Source organism: Nerophis lumbriciformis, linkage group LG32 (genome assembly GCF_033978685.3).
Source record: "Nerophis lumbriciformis linkage group LG32, RoL_Nlum_v2.1, whole genome shotgun sequence".
Classification (NCBI taxonomy): domain Eukaryota; kingdom Metazoa; phylum Chordata; class Actinopteri; order Syngnathiformes; family Syngnathidae; genus Nerophis; species Nerophis lumbriciformis.
The window spans coordinates 386,226-401,847 of record NC_084579.2 but is presented as its reverse complement, the minus strand read 5'-3'; the positions used below and the strand labels follow the sequence as shown (position 1 = coordinate 401,847).

General features: G+C 39.5%; 1 protein-coding gene across 1 annotated transcript in view; it reads right to left on the bottom strand.

Annotated features, from left to right (window-relative positions):
- kank2 (KN motif and ankyrin repeat domains 2) overlaps positions 1 to 14,952 on the bottom strand; it is a 59,770-nt gene extending 44,818 nt beyond the window's left edge. The window contains exon 1 of the mRNA XM_061981244.2: positions 14,860 to 14,952. The gene's annotated coding sequence lies outside the window, so the exon portion shown is untranslated. The remainder of the gene's footprint in view (positions 1 to 14,859) is intronic.
- Positions 14,953 to 15,622: the final 670 nt, after the last annotated feature.

Sequence of the window (15,622 nt, the reverse complement as noted above, 5' to 3'; positions counted from 1 at the left end):
CAATACTTTTACTTTTGTTGAAATGTTTCCGTTTTGCACTTTTTTGTATTGGATGTTTATCTTTATTTTTGCACATTTTAAAGCAAAATAAGCAATACTTTTACTTTTGAAATGCTTATACTATTCCAGAATATTAAGATTTGCACTGGATGTTTACTTTTATATTTGCACATTAAAAAGCAAATAAGCTACTTTTAATTTTGTTAAATGTTAAAAGTTTTAAATGTTTACATTGTTACAGAATATTTTGTCGTGTTGTTGTCAATGTTGACTGACTAGTGGCCATACTTTTTTTTTTGTAAATAAAAGCCATGCCTTTTGAAAAAACTGGCCTACATTTATTTTTTCCTCTTCATTTTAAATATAAAAAAAAATCGGTAAAAGGAAAAATAATCTATAGATTAATCGAAAAAATAATATATAGATTAACCGATTAATCGAAAAAAATAATCTATAGATTAATCGATAGAAAAATAATCGTTAGCAGCAGCCCTACATCTAACAAAGGTCTTAACTCATTCTCCTTCTATGCCACATCCATGTGGAATGCACTCCCAACAGGTGGAAAAGAAAGGGCATCTCTATCCTCCTTCAAAAGCGCACTAAAAGAACACCTCCAGGCAACTACAACTCACATCCCACCTCCCCGGATTGTTAATAATCAAATGTATATACTTGTTCTTATGCTTTCTCAGCTCACTATGTTCACTGCTTGCGTGGCGCAGTTGGGAGAGTGGCCGTGCCAGCAACCGGAGGGTTCCTGGTTCGATCCCCACCTTCTACCAACCTCGTCACGTCCGTTGTGACCTTGAGCAAGACTATACAGCGCTATAGCTATACAAGCTATACAAGCTATACAAGCGTTCGTTACGTCTCGTCTCGACTACTGTAACGTATTATTTTGGGGTCTCCCTATGTCTAGCATTAAAAGATTACAGTTGGTACAAAATGCGGCTGCTAGACTTTTGACAAGAACAAGAAAGTTTGATCATATTACGCCTATACTGGCTCACCTGCACTGGCTTCCTGTGCACTTAAGATGTGACTTTAAGGTTTTACTACTTACGTATAAAATACTACACGGTCTAGCTCCGTCCTATCTTGTCGATTGCATTGTACCATATGTCCCGGCAAGAAATCTGCGTTCAAAGAACTCCGGCTTATTAGTGATTCCCAGAGCCCAAAAAAAGTCTGCGGGCTATAGAGCGTTTTCTATTGGGGCTCCAGTACTATGGAATGCCCTCCCGGTAACAATTAGAGATGCTACCTCAGTAGAAGCATTTAAGTCCCATCTTAAAACTCATTTGTATACTCTAGCCTTTAAATAGCCCCCCTGTTAGACCAGTTGATCTGCCGTTTCTTTTCTCCTCTGCTCCCCTTTTCCTTGAGGGGGGGGGGGCACAGGTCTGGTGGCCATGGATGAAGTGCTGGCTGTCCAGAGTCGGGACCCGGGGTGGACCGCTCGCCTGTGCATCGGTTGGGAACATCTCTGCGCTGCTGACCCGTCTCCGCTCGGGATGGTGTCCTGCTGGCCCCACTATGGACTGGACTCTTACTATTATGTTGGATCCACTATGGACTGGACTCTCACAATATTATGTCAGACCCACTCGACATCCATTGCTTTCGGTCTCCCCTAGAGGGGGGGGGGTTACCCACATATGCGGTCCTCTCCAAGGTTTCTCATAGTCATTCACATCGACGTCCCACTGGGGTGAGTTTTTCCTTGCCCGTATGTGGGCTTTGTACCGAGGATGTCGTTGTGGCTTGTGCAGCCCTTTGAGACACTTGTGATTTAGGGCTATATAAATAAAGATTGATTGATTGATTGATTGATTGAAGTATAACCCCATCAACAAATATGGATATGGAGCAGTATAAAACACTTATATCATGATAGAGTTTTCAGCCCTATCTTAATGTTGTTGTGGACGTACAGTATGTCAGTCAGGATGTTGCCACAGTCTACATCACACATGTGATTCCATACCTGCCAACTACTCCGGTTTTCCCGTAATTAGTACGGTTTTCATCAACCTATTCCGGGTTACAGTTGCAGTGATAAAAAATACGGTTTTTCATTCATTAAATTATTATTATTTTTTTTTTAAGTTTTATTCACGAAATCGCGTAACAACAATGACAATCGACACTGCTTCCCGTAACTTCCTATCGAGCCATTCCGAATGCCATGCGCGAGGCTATTTATAGCACCGCTGCCAAGCACGAGGCACCAGTTGCCATTGTTTCCAAACCAGCGAACGATCATGGAATCAGCCAGAGAAAAATCCCAAACGAGTCTTAAACCGAAAAGAAAACTGCAGTCATTCCGTGAAGAATATTCAAAAGCCTATCCGGGAATAATTATCCGTTCCAAAAAGGGTGAAAACTGCGCGAATTGCACCTTGTGCAGACAAGATTTTTCGATCGGACACGGAGGAATTAGCGATGTAAAAGACCACGTTGGGACAAAAAAACACAAGTCTAATGCCGTTGCCGTTGGATTTTAGCCACAAAAAGGTAATGACACCAATGTTATCTGTTGGAATTGTTTAGTACTGTTATACTGTTAAAAGTGTTGATACTATTTATGCTTTCAAGTCCAAGTTGAAGAAATCTTGTTAAATGTTGACAGCATAACTACCAAAATACAGAAGTATGTCCTTAATATTTTTGCAGTGCTATTTCTGTTGAAAAGTTCAAATGATTACATTAGAGATGTGATGTGCCACTTTTCAAGTGTCTGATGGCTTAAATTAATTGGCATTAATTTTTCATATTTTGAATTCTTTTGAAAGGCTTACAAAAAAACTACATTTGAATTGTAATTCCATGCTATTGACAGGACTATTAATTGTAATGAAGTTAGCTTACCATGTTTACAGTATGATAATTGTGATAGAAATGTGAATTTTAGGCACAGAATATTTTTTACAATTGAACAAGGCAGTAGATTATACAAGCTTGGACAGAAAGTTAATAATGACACCAATTTTTTTTTTTATGGAATTGTTTAGTACTGTTTTACCATTTGTTTACTGTAAAAAGTGTTTATACTTTCAATGAACAAATTGAAGTCTTGTGAAAGGTTGACAGGATAACTGGCATTAACTGTCAAAATAATTTCAAACTATTGAAGTTAGCTTACAGAATAAACATGTCAATCAACCCATATGATTTTTGCTGTAATATTTTTGTTTTGAAAAGTCACTGTGACTGATAGAAAAGTGATGGTTTTAGCAACATTTTAACCTGTCTGAATGCAATCAATCATTTTGCGTCGGGGGGCGAAGCCTGAACCCCCCACCAGGACTTTGTCCTGGACCTACCGGGGCCTGCGGCCCCTGGACCCTGGCTACTAGGTTTTTCTGATTTCAAAAGTTGGCACGTATGTGATTCTCAGATTACTGCGTCAAAGTGCAGCAATCGCACACGTCACTACGTTCTGATGAACACCAGGCCTGCTCTTATGCGGCTATTTTGTGGGATATCTGCGTAAAAATACCCCAATGACAGAGGAAAAACACGACTCTGTCATGTTTGAGACTAGATTATTGTATTTAGAGAGATCTAGCAGGATTATTGGGATTTCTTCTTCATCCAGATTAGAGCGTATGTTCAAGGTGATTTAGTGGAAGGACTGCACATTCCTTCAGCATGTGTACACAGTATCTGACTACGTGTTTTGCTTTGCAGCGCTCTATTTGTTGAAACTCTCTCCAGAAGTACTTCCATGTGAGCACCTCAACAGGACAGTCGGCTCGGGAACCGCTTCCAAAACTAGCGAGGCGAGGCGAGGCGAATGATCTGGTCTCTGGTCTCTGGTTACTAAGACATCAGTCTGGGAGCGGTCCTTGGAAAGCACCAAGATGGGTGTGTTCTGGATGTTCCAAGTTGAAACCTTCCAGTCTGGTCTTCTAGTATGAATGTGTCTTCACACTTGTTTCAGTATGTTTGGTTCTGGTGGCTTTGCTATGCTCGTCGGGTTCATTTGGTCAAGTGGGAACGCGACCATTTGGACTCTGGTGTGCACCAAACAAGAGATGGCAAATGAATTCTAGGGCGGGTACCGTTTACGCCAGCTCTAACTCTGGTTTTCATTGAGGGCCACATTGCAGTTCTGGCTGCTCTCAGAGGACACATGTTACAGTGAATTATAAGATGTAAACGCCTCATTATGTTATTGCACAATTCCCTATGGATCTCCATTGTTTACACACAAATGGATGGATAACGTACTTGCTTTTGAAATCATTAGTGAGGGGCAGAGGTGCGTAGAGTAGCCAGAAATTGTACTCAAGTAAGAGTACTGTTACTTTAGAGATTTATTACTCAAGTAAAAGTAAGGAGTAGTCACCCAAATATTTACTTGAGTAAAAGTAAAAAGTATGTTGTGAAAAAACTACTCAAGTACTGAGTAACTGATGAGTAACATACACACTCATATCATATATATATATATATATACATACATACATATACATTGATATATACAGTATATAATTTATAAGTATTTATTTTGCTGTTTTTGTTTACATGTTAAAGGTGTTTTAATGAATATACATGCATGTTTAACATATAGATTCCTTTCTTTAATGAAGACTAGAATATAAGTTGGTGTATTACCTGATTCTGATGACTTGCGTTGATTGTAATCAGACAGTAGTGATGATAACGTCCACGTTTTCAAATGGAGGAGAAGAAAAGTTCCTCCTTTCTGTCTAATACCACATGAAAGTGGTGGGTTTTTGGCATCTTATTTGTCCAGCTTCCATATTCGTTTTTATACACTTTACAAGAAATATATTGGCGTCAAACTCCGTAGCTTGCTAGCTTGTTTGCGCTGGCTTTCGGAGACTCTTGTTTTGAAAGCGCAGGCGCGATGGAGCGGCACTTTTATTGTGAAGACAGGAACGTCCTCATGTGCGGTCAGTCTTTAGGCTTTTGACGGTACGGTTGAAATAAAACAAGTATCTTTTTTCCTTCACACTTTTGATTGATTGATTGGAACTTTTATTATTAGATTGCACAGTACAGTACATATTCCCTACAATTGACCACTAAATGGTAACACCCCAATAAGTTTTTCCACTTGTTTAAGTCAGGTCATGTGACCCCTGGCTCTGTTTGATTGGTCCAACGTCACCAGTGACTGCATCTGATTGGTGGAACGAAGTGAAACGTCACCAGTAACGCAGACACTTTGAAGGTCTGTCTGACAGACCAAAACAAACAAAGCGTGCATTAACAGATGGTTAAAAATTAGTAGCGAGTAGCGAGCTGAATGTAGATAAAAGTAGCGGAGTAAAAGTAGCGGAGTAAAAGTAGCGTTCCTTCTCTATAAATATACTTAAGTAAAAGTAAAAGTATGTTGCATTAAAACTACTCTTAGAAGTACAATTTATCCCAAAAGTTACTCAAGTAGATGTAACGGAGTAAATGTAGCGCGTTACTACCCACCTCTGGTGAGGGGGACAAGCATACAAAAATGTTAGGAAAAGATGTTAATACTACAGAAAGGTCGCAACTTTTTCCAATATGGGCCGCATAATAAAAAGTTAAAGTTTGGGTATATTTTGAATTTGTAAAAAATGCTAAGCATACATACAATTAAGGACAAAGCTTAGGCCCCTTCTACACTAACTTTATCCCACCTAACCTTATCCTTGTCCACACACACACACACACACACACACACACACACACACACACACACACACACACACACACACACACACACACACACACACACACAATGGTCGTTTAAGACCCCCTCCACCCTCTGTCCGCCGGCACAACGCAACCTAGTACACATGCGCAAAAACAAAATGCGCGTGTCTTAGTCACCTTTGACCTGGAAGTGAATTCTTACCCTGTGTGTGTTTCAAAGTAGCTTATTGCCACATTTTGGAATTGCGTGTGTATTCTCCAATGCTGACGTTGAAGTGAAATGCTGACAGAATGTAGTATGAATGGAAGAATAGTTTCAATGTTGGAATGGTTTGAATGTTGAAGAGTTTGAATTTACAGGTAAAACGGAATTTGGTTTGGAACTTGGGAAAGTGTTAGATTGATGAGTGGAATGTGTTGATGTTGGAATAGTTGAAATAGGTTGACAAAGGTGTGAATTGTGGAAGTTTAAGAAAAGGATAATTCATTCGAAATGGGGAAAATGTCCCTGAAAACTGGGAATTCTTTGAAATCCAGGAATTTTCAAACATTTTTGATGGAGAGCACACTATTTTGAACAGGCTGGATATTTTTGAGTTGGAACGGTTTGAATCGGATGAAAAATGTAGGAATTGTGGAACTCTGGAAAAAGCCCCATTTATTTCAATGGGAATTTCTGGAAAAGCGGGAATTTTTGGGAAAATGTTAAAAGACTTGAATGTTCTGAATGAGTTGAAATGGTTGGTGTTGGGATTTTTCAAATCGGTGGAGAAATGTTGAAGTAGTAACATTTTTAATTGAGAAATGGTATCAAGGAATTCCAGGAATTTCGGAAAAACCGGGAATTTTTCCAGTTCAAAAAACAACTTTGGTTTTTTCTGTCCTGGTTAAGAGGAATGTTTGGACGGTGGAACGGTTGAAGTGGGTTGACAAATGCAGAAGGAGTAGTCGCCAGGAAAAAGGGTCAAAAAAGGGTTTGGAAAAAAAAGGGAATTCTGAGAATTCCTGGAATTGTTTTGAACTTGGAAAAATGATAGTTTGAATGTCCAGGACGAGTGGAATGTGTAGAAGGTGGAATGGTTTGAATCGGTTGACAAATGTGGGGATGGTTGAAGTTTGAAAAATGCTCCAATTCATTTTGAATGGGAAAAATGTCCCGGAAAACCTGGAATTCTGGGAAATCTGGGAATTTTCTGATGGATCTCTGGTACTCATTCAGTCAACGCAGCAGTGCTGTCGTTAGCTAGTGCGGTAAATGCTAATGGATAGAGGTGGGAATCTTTGGGCACCTCACAGTTCCTTTAGATTCCAATTCTTGGGGTGACGATTGGATTCAGAATCGATTTTCTATTCAAGACGATTCTCACAATGTCTTATTTGGTATATTGCTAAAGATAATAAAACATTTTCAAAACAGCTTACACTTTACAGAAACTGTGAGTGCACCACCAGGCTGGTGACAGCTGGTGTGCGTGTCGGCAGGGCAGCTGAATTTGAGGACTTTGACTTTTTTATTAAATAGAAAGTTGATCCATCACCCCTTTGTTATGTTTGTTTGACATACAGTACTGTATCGCACTTTGTTATGTTTGTTTGACATACAGTACTATATCGCACTTTAAGTAGGGTAATGATGTGTGTAACTTTGTTATGTTTGTTTGACATACAGTACTATATAGCACTTTAAGTAGGATATTGATGTGTGTAACTTTGTTATGTTTGTTTGACATACAGTACTATATAGTGCTTTAAGTTGGATAATGATGTGTGTAGGGCTGCAACTAACAATTCATTAGATAATCGATTAATCTGTCGATTATTGCTTCGATGAATCGATTAATAATCGGATAAAAGAGACAAACTACATTTCTATCCTTTCCAGTATTTTATTGGGAAAAAAACAGCATACTGGCACCATACTTATTTTGATTATTGTTTCTCTGCTGTTTGTACATGTTGCAGTTTATAAAATATATGAAGTCATTAACACACTCACTAATGTACAGACTAGGGTTGTACGCTATACCGGTACTAGTATAAAACCGCCATACTAATGAATCATATTCGGTACTATACTGACCCTAAAAAGTACCGGTCCACCACCCGCGCGCCCCTCCCCGTCGTCGTCACGTTGTGACATTGCTGGTTTTACGAGCAGAGGAGCATGTTGGGCAGTGCACACACACAGAGTACTTACAAGCAGACACGGTGTGTAGACATGACTAGTCCGTAGACATGGACATGGACAGTCCATAGACATGGACATGACTAGTCCGTAGACATGGACATGACTAGTCCGTAGACATGGACAGCATCATGCAGGTCTGAAGCCTGGTTTCATGAGTGTTGGCGGCGTGTGGCTTGCTGTGCAAAAGGCGTTTATAACCCTGCATGCCATCACAGCCCCCAGCCACTCACACATTCCATCTCTGAGGAAAAAGTCCAGGACGGGATTCCCTTTGGGAAGGTGTTGTCAATGGTTGGTTGGCAAACCACCAGGTGGAAACCTGCTACCATGTAATAATAACGCAGGTTGCAGGTTGCAAGGCGCTGCCTCAGCACTTTTCAAGCTGTTTTGTGGCTTCAGCGCTTGTGACACAAAGAGCTGAGCCACACACTGCTGGGAGGTCATGGATGACAGGAAGGACAACACACACAGCTGCACCGCTTACACAACACTCTGGTGTTGTATCATGCATGGCAGTGCACTTACACAACACTGTGGTGTTGTATCATGCATGGCAGTGCGCTTACACAACACTGTGGTGTTGTATCATGCATGGCAGTACACTTACACAACAGTGTGGTGTTGTATCATGCATGGCAGTACACTTACACAACACTGTGGTGTTGTATCATGCATGGCAGTGCACTTACACAGCAGTGTGGTGTTGTATCATGCATGGCAGTGCGCTTACACAACAGTGTGGTGTTGTATCATGCATGGCAGTGCACTTACACAACAGTGTGGTGTTGTATCATGCATGGCAGTGCACTTACACAACATCCTGGTGTTGTATCATGCATGGCAGTGCACTTACACAACACTCTGGTGTTGTATCATGCATGGCAGTGCACTTACACAACACTGTGGTGTTGTATCATGCATGGCAGTGCGCTTACACAACACTGTGGTGTTGTATCATGCATGGCAGTGCACTTACACAACACTCTGCTGTTGTATCATGCATGGCAGTGCACTTACACAACAGTGTGGTGTTGTATCATGCATGGAGCAATTACACTCCATCAACACATGTTCAACACACTGGACACTAAAATGCATCTTGAACAAGACTATTGATAATCAACTAAAGCACGGCCCACACCCAAGACCGCGTTCCCGCCTTACGACATTTTAGCAAAAAAAAAGTTTTCAAAAAATATTAATTTTCTGTCATTTACAGTTTTTGTCGGCACTCCTGACGAGGTTTTGAGACGTCTCCTACAACTACAGGACCAGTATTGTGTTGTTGAAGCAAAACCGTTTTTACAGTTTTTGTGTAAGGGTCCCCCCTTACAACATTTTAGCAAAAAAAAGTTTTACAAAAATATAACATTTCTGCCATTTTCGAGTTTTGTCGGGACTCCTGATGAGGTTTTGAGACATCTCCTACAACTACAGGACCAGTATTGTGCTGTTGAAGCAAGTCCATTTTTTAAATTTTTGTGTAAGGGTCCCCCCTTACGACATTTTAGCAAAAAAAAGTTTTCAAAAAATATTTAATTTTCTGCCATTTTTGGGTTTTGTCGGGACTCCTGATGAGGTTTTGAGACATCTCCTACAACTACAGGACCAGTATTGTGCTGCTGAAGCAAAACCGTTTTTACAGTTTTTGTGTAAGGGTCCCCCCTTACAACATTTTAGCAAAAAAAAGTTTTACAAAAATATAAAATTTCTGCCATTTTCGAGTTTTGTCGGGACTCCTGATGAGGTTTTGAGACATCTCCTACAACTACAGGACCAGTATTGTGCTGTTGAAGCAAAATAGTTTTTTCTTTTTTGTGTAAGGGTCCCCCCTTACGACATTTTAGCGAAAAAAGTTTTCGAAAAATATTACATTTTCTGCCATTTTTGGGTTTTGTCGACACCTGATGAGGTTTTGAGACATCTCCTACAACTACAGGACCAGTATTGTGCTGTCGAAGCAAGTCCATTTTTTAAATTTTTGTGTAAAGGTCCCCCCTTACGACATTTTAGCAAAAAAAAGTTTTTCGAAAAATATTTAATTTTCTGCCATTTTTGGGTTTTGTCTGGACTCCTGATGATGTTTTGGGACATCTCCCACAACTACAGGACCAGTATTGTGCTGCTGAAGCAAAACTTTTATTTTTTTGTGTAAGGGTCCCCCCTTACGACATTTTAGCAAAAAAAAAAGTTTTCCAAAAATATACATTTTCAGCTATTTTTGCAGATGTGGCCCGCCACTTCATTTTATTTGGCCCTTGAAAGCCGGGAAATAATATGTATCAATAAAGTAGTGTAACTTTTCTGACTAAATGTGTTCTTTCTTTCTATTGTGGGAGAAATAAAAATATATGTACTCATGTAATCGCAAATTATGTTCACTTAAATATTGTCTAATTGTGCAAGAATATATGATCAAACATTCAAACCATTTAAAAAAAAATAGAAATAAATACTAATAATAATGATTTCAAAGCAAGTTATCCATCAAATTGTGCAATGTAAAAATAGCAATAGATTTCATGGTCAAATTGTGAATTTTACTTTTTACAGCATTTTTCTCTAAATGAAAAAAAAGTACTTTTTTTTTTACTGTAATAAACCGTGGTGCCGTTTTGGTATTTACAGTAATACACCCAAAAATATACACTTGTTGATTTGCGGTAAAAAAAAACAAAACACAAACTGGCAGAATTGGTGCCAAAATTTTACTGTAAAATAGTTTTTTTTATTTACAGTAAAAAAACAAATGTAAATTTTACAGTAAAATTCTGGCAACTGAGCTGCCTTTTTTTAACCATAAAAACAGCAGTACTGTTTTTCCATTTACAGGAATATACACTACATTTACAGTAATATACACTACATTTACAGTAATATACACTACATTTTGAGGTGAAATTATTGCAACTTACCATATTTTTTTACATTTTAGTTTTTTTTTCCAATCTACTAATAATGTGCATTAAAATGTATTCTTTCTTTCTATTTTGGGAGAAAACAAAAAAATTTACTCCATGAAATCACACATTTTGTTAACTTAAATATTGTCTAATTATGCAAAAATATATGATCAAATATTCAAACCACTTTTTAAGTAGAAATAAATACTAATAATAATAATTTCAAAGCAAGTTATCCATCAAATTGTGCAATGTAAAAGTAGCAATAGATTTCATGGTCAAATTGTGAATTTTACTTTTTACAGCATTTTTCTCTAAATGAAAAAAAAAGACTTTTTTTTTACTGTAATAAACTGTGGTGCCGTTTTGGTATTTACAGTAATACACCCAAAAATATACACTTGTTGATTTGTGGTAAAACAAACCCAAAAACAAACTGGCAGCTCAGATGCCTACATTTTACTGTAAATTTGTTTTGTTTTTATTTACAGTAAAAAAAACAAATCTGGCAACTGAGCTGCCTTTTTTTTAACCATAAAAACATTAGTACTGTTTTTCCATTGACAGTAATATACACTACATTGACAGTAATATACACTACATTTACAGTAATATACACTACATTGACAGTAATATACACTACATTTACAGTAATATACACTACATTTTGAGGTGAAATTATTGCAACTTACCATATTTTTTTATATTTTAGTTTAAAAAAAAAAAAGTCTACTAATAAAATGAATTTAAAAAATGGTGTAATAATAGTATTCACTGGGGCCAAACATAACTGTGATGTGGCCCCCAGTGAAAAGCACTTGGTGCAATGGTATAATGGTATAATGTATTCTATGGTTAGGAAACACTGCCCAAAACAGGCCTGGGCAATTATTTTGACTCGGGGGGCCAAATTTAGAAAAAAAATGTGTCTGGGTGGCGGTATAGCTATCTATCTATGTATACACACACACACACACACACACACACACACACACACACACACACACACACACACACACACACACACACACACACACACACACACACACACAGACACACACACACACATGCTGTGACAATCTGCTGTACAGTATGTGTGCTTGGCTCTATTCTTAGGAACACTAATACAAAACCTCACAATGTCTGATTGTCCAGGGTGTACGCCGCCTTCCGCCCCAGTGCAGCTGAGATAGGCTCCAGCAGCCCCCGCCATCCCAAAAGGGACAAGCGGTAGAAAAATGGATGGATGGATGAATGCTAAAAACATTATGACAGACCGCCTTAAAAAACGGAATGGAATTTTACAATTTTTTACTGAATGAGACACCCAGAATGTACATGAAAATAAAGAATGTTACAATATTAACTCTGAAGGATAAAACACTGAATATTGACAACATATGAACGTCACACCCCCTCTCCATACACATATTTTACAATCAAGCCAAACACAACAAAAATGCAACAAACACAGCAAAATATGAACATGAAGGGTAAAAAAAAAACAAATCTGGCAACTGAGCTGCCTTTTTTTTAACCATAAAAACATTAGTACTGTTTTTCCATTGACAGTAATATACACTACATTGACAGTAATATACACTACATTTACAGTAATATACACTACATTGACAGTAATATACACTACATTTACAGTAATATACACTACATTTTGAGGTGAAATTATTGCAACTTACCATATTTTTTTATATTTTAGTTTAAAAAAAAAAAAGTCTACTAATAAAATGAATTTAAAAAATGGTGTAATAATAGTATTCACTGGGGCCAAACATAACTGTGATGTGGCCCCCAGTGAAAAGCACTTGGTGCAATGGTATAATGGTATAATGTATTCTATGGTTAGGAAACACTGCCCAAAACAGGCCTGGGCAATTATTTTGACTCGGGGGGCCAAATTTAGAAAAAAAATGTGTCTGGGTGGCGGTATAGCTATCTATCTATGTATACACACACACACACACACACACACACACACACACACACACACACACACACACACACACACAGACACACACACACACATGCTGTGACAATCTGCTGTACAGTATGTGTGCTTGGCTCTATTCTTAGGAACACTAATACAAAACCTCACAATGTCTGATTGTCCAGGGTGTACGCCGCCTTCCGCCCCAGTGCAGCTGAGATAGGCTCCAGCAGCCCCCGCCATCCCAAAAGGGACAAGCGGTAGAAAAATGGATGGATGGATGAATGCTAAAAACATTATGACAGACCGCCTTAAAAAACGGAATGGAATTTTACAATTTTTTACTGAATGAGACACCCAGAATGTACATGAAAATAAAGAATGTTACAATATTAACTCTGAAGGATAAAACACTGAATATTGACAACATATGAACGTCACACCCCCTCTCCATACACATATTTTACAATCAAGCCAAACACAACAAAAATGCAACAAACACAGCAAAATATGAACATGAAGGGTAAAAAACTCCACCTACAATCTGATATATGTGATATATCACTAAGCTTTACAACTTTGTTGTGAAAATCTCCTTCCACGTCTGTCCCTGACACCCACATTTCACACTCTGTGGAAACACTCCCCAACCACACTGCTTGGTACCTCCTCTGACCTGCTGTCACTTACATTACCATAGTAACTAATTACATGACCATAGTAACTCATTACATGACCATAATAACCAATTACATGACCATAGTAACGCATTACATGACCATAGTAACTAATTACATGACCATAGTAACTAATTACATGACCATAGTAACTCATTACATGACCATAGTAACTAATTACATGACCATAGTAACTCATTACATGACCATAGTAACTAATTACATGACCATAGTAACTCATTACATGACCATAGTAACTAATTACATGACCATAGTAACTCATTACATGACCATAGTAACTAATTACATGACCATAGTAATTAATTAGATGACCATAATAACTAATTAGATGAGCATAGTAACTAATGAGATGAGCATAGTAACTAGTATATGATGCAGATTCCAAGCATGTAAAGACTTAGTATAGTTGAAGACTTGTGGTCATTCTAAAAGATGAGTGCACATCATAATGGCAGCTACACTTTACATCTTAAACATCTCAACTAAATATTTGGGCCAGATTGAAAAGCTTAACGGGCCACATGTGGCCCCCGGTTGTTAATTTGCCCAGGTCTGGCCCAAAACGACAACAATCACACCCTGTTTTTGATGAAAGTGGGTGAGATGTGAGATCCAGGCTGTCATCCATCTTCCCAGGGAGGGTAGATGACACGGCTCGGGGCGTCTGGCCCAGCGAGTCTGAGGGCAAAAGCGGGAGGGAAAATCCCAGAAACATCTGGAAGTAATGAGGAGGAGCGGAAAGCCCAGGCCCAGACCCACCCTCTCCCAGCATGGACATTTACATTTATTGGACTTTTCTTTTTATATACTTACGACCCTGTAAAAATGATTGGACTGAAGTAATATGCATGAATGATGTAATGTGCATGAATGATGTAATATGCATGAATGATGTAATGTGCATGAATGATGTAATATGCATGAATGATGAGGGGAAAATAGCATAAAGCACATGTCAGTCACATGAATGACTTCCTTTGAAAACAAGTCGGAAATGGAATATTACAGAATATAATTGATGGACTACAGTGTATAAAAAGCAAACTTAATGGTGAATAAAGGCATAGAAAAGTAGCAACAGGGGACTACTTTTTCAGAGTATGATTATTATGAAGAGATGACAGCGCATTGATTTGTGAGCCTCATCACCGCCAGCTTGGAGCACGAGACTCCTCACAAGGCACGCAAATACAAACAAACACGGGGGAAAACAACAACAAGTCACACAAATGTACACAAATAGCAAATATGACGAGTGGATTGAGTGAGTGACTTTTGAAAGAATGAGAAGAAAAGCGAGCAGAGGGACAAAAGAAGTCCAAGTAAGCTAGCAGCTGACGCGAGGTCTCTAATAAACTCACTTATTCAACATATTCTCCTGGATTACAATCATTTATTCTACATATTCTCCTGGATTACAAGGATGGCAAATGAAAAATCACTGCTGCTTCTTACCTGCCGCCCTCCCCTTTTTTGGAAATCCTTTCAGCCGCCTCGTCTTGGAGCTCAATGAGGGACACAAACACTGCAGCCAGGATGCTCACAGGCCCCGCCCCCTCTTAAAGGGCCAGCAGCGTATATCTCAGCCAGGATGCTGACAGGCCCCGCCTCCTCCTCTTAAAGGGCCAGCAGCGTATATCTCAGCCAGGATGCTGACAGGCCCCACCTCCTCTTAAAGGGCCAGCAGCGTATATCTCAGCCAGGATGCTGACAGGCCCCGCCCCCTCCTCTTAAAGGGCCAGCAGCGTATATCTCAGCCAGGATGCTGACAGGCCCCGCCCCCTCCTCTTAAAGGGCCAGCAGCGTGCAGTACACATCTCAGCCAGGATGCTGACAGGCCCCACCTCCTCCTCTTAAAGGGCCAGCAGTGTATATCTCAGCCAGGATGCTGACAGGCCCCGCCTCTTCCTCTTAAAGGGCCAGCAGCATGCAGTATACACCGCAGCCATGATGCTGACAGGCCCCGCCTCCTCTTAAAGGGCCAGCAGCGTACATCTCAGCCAGGATGCTGACAGGCCCCGCCTCCTCTTAAAGGGCCAGCAGCGTACATCTCAGCCAGGATGCTGATAAGCCCCGCCTCCTCTTAAAGGGCCAGCAGCGTACATCTCAGCCAGGATGCTGACAGGCCCCGCCTCCTCCTCCTCCTCTTAAAGGGCCAGCAGCGTACATCTCAGTCAGGATGCTGACAGGCCCCGCCTCCTCCTCCACCTCTTAAAGG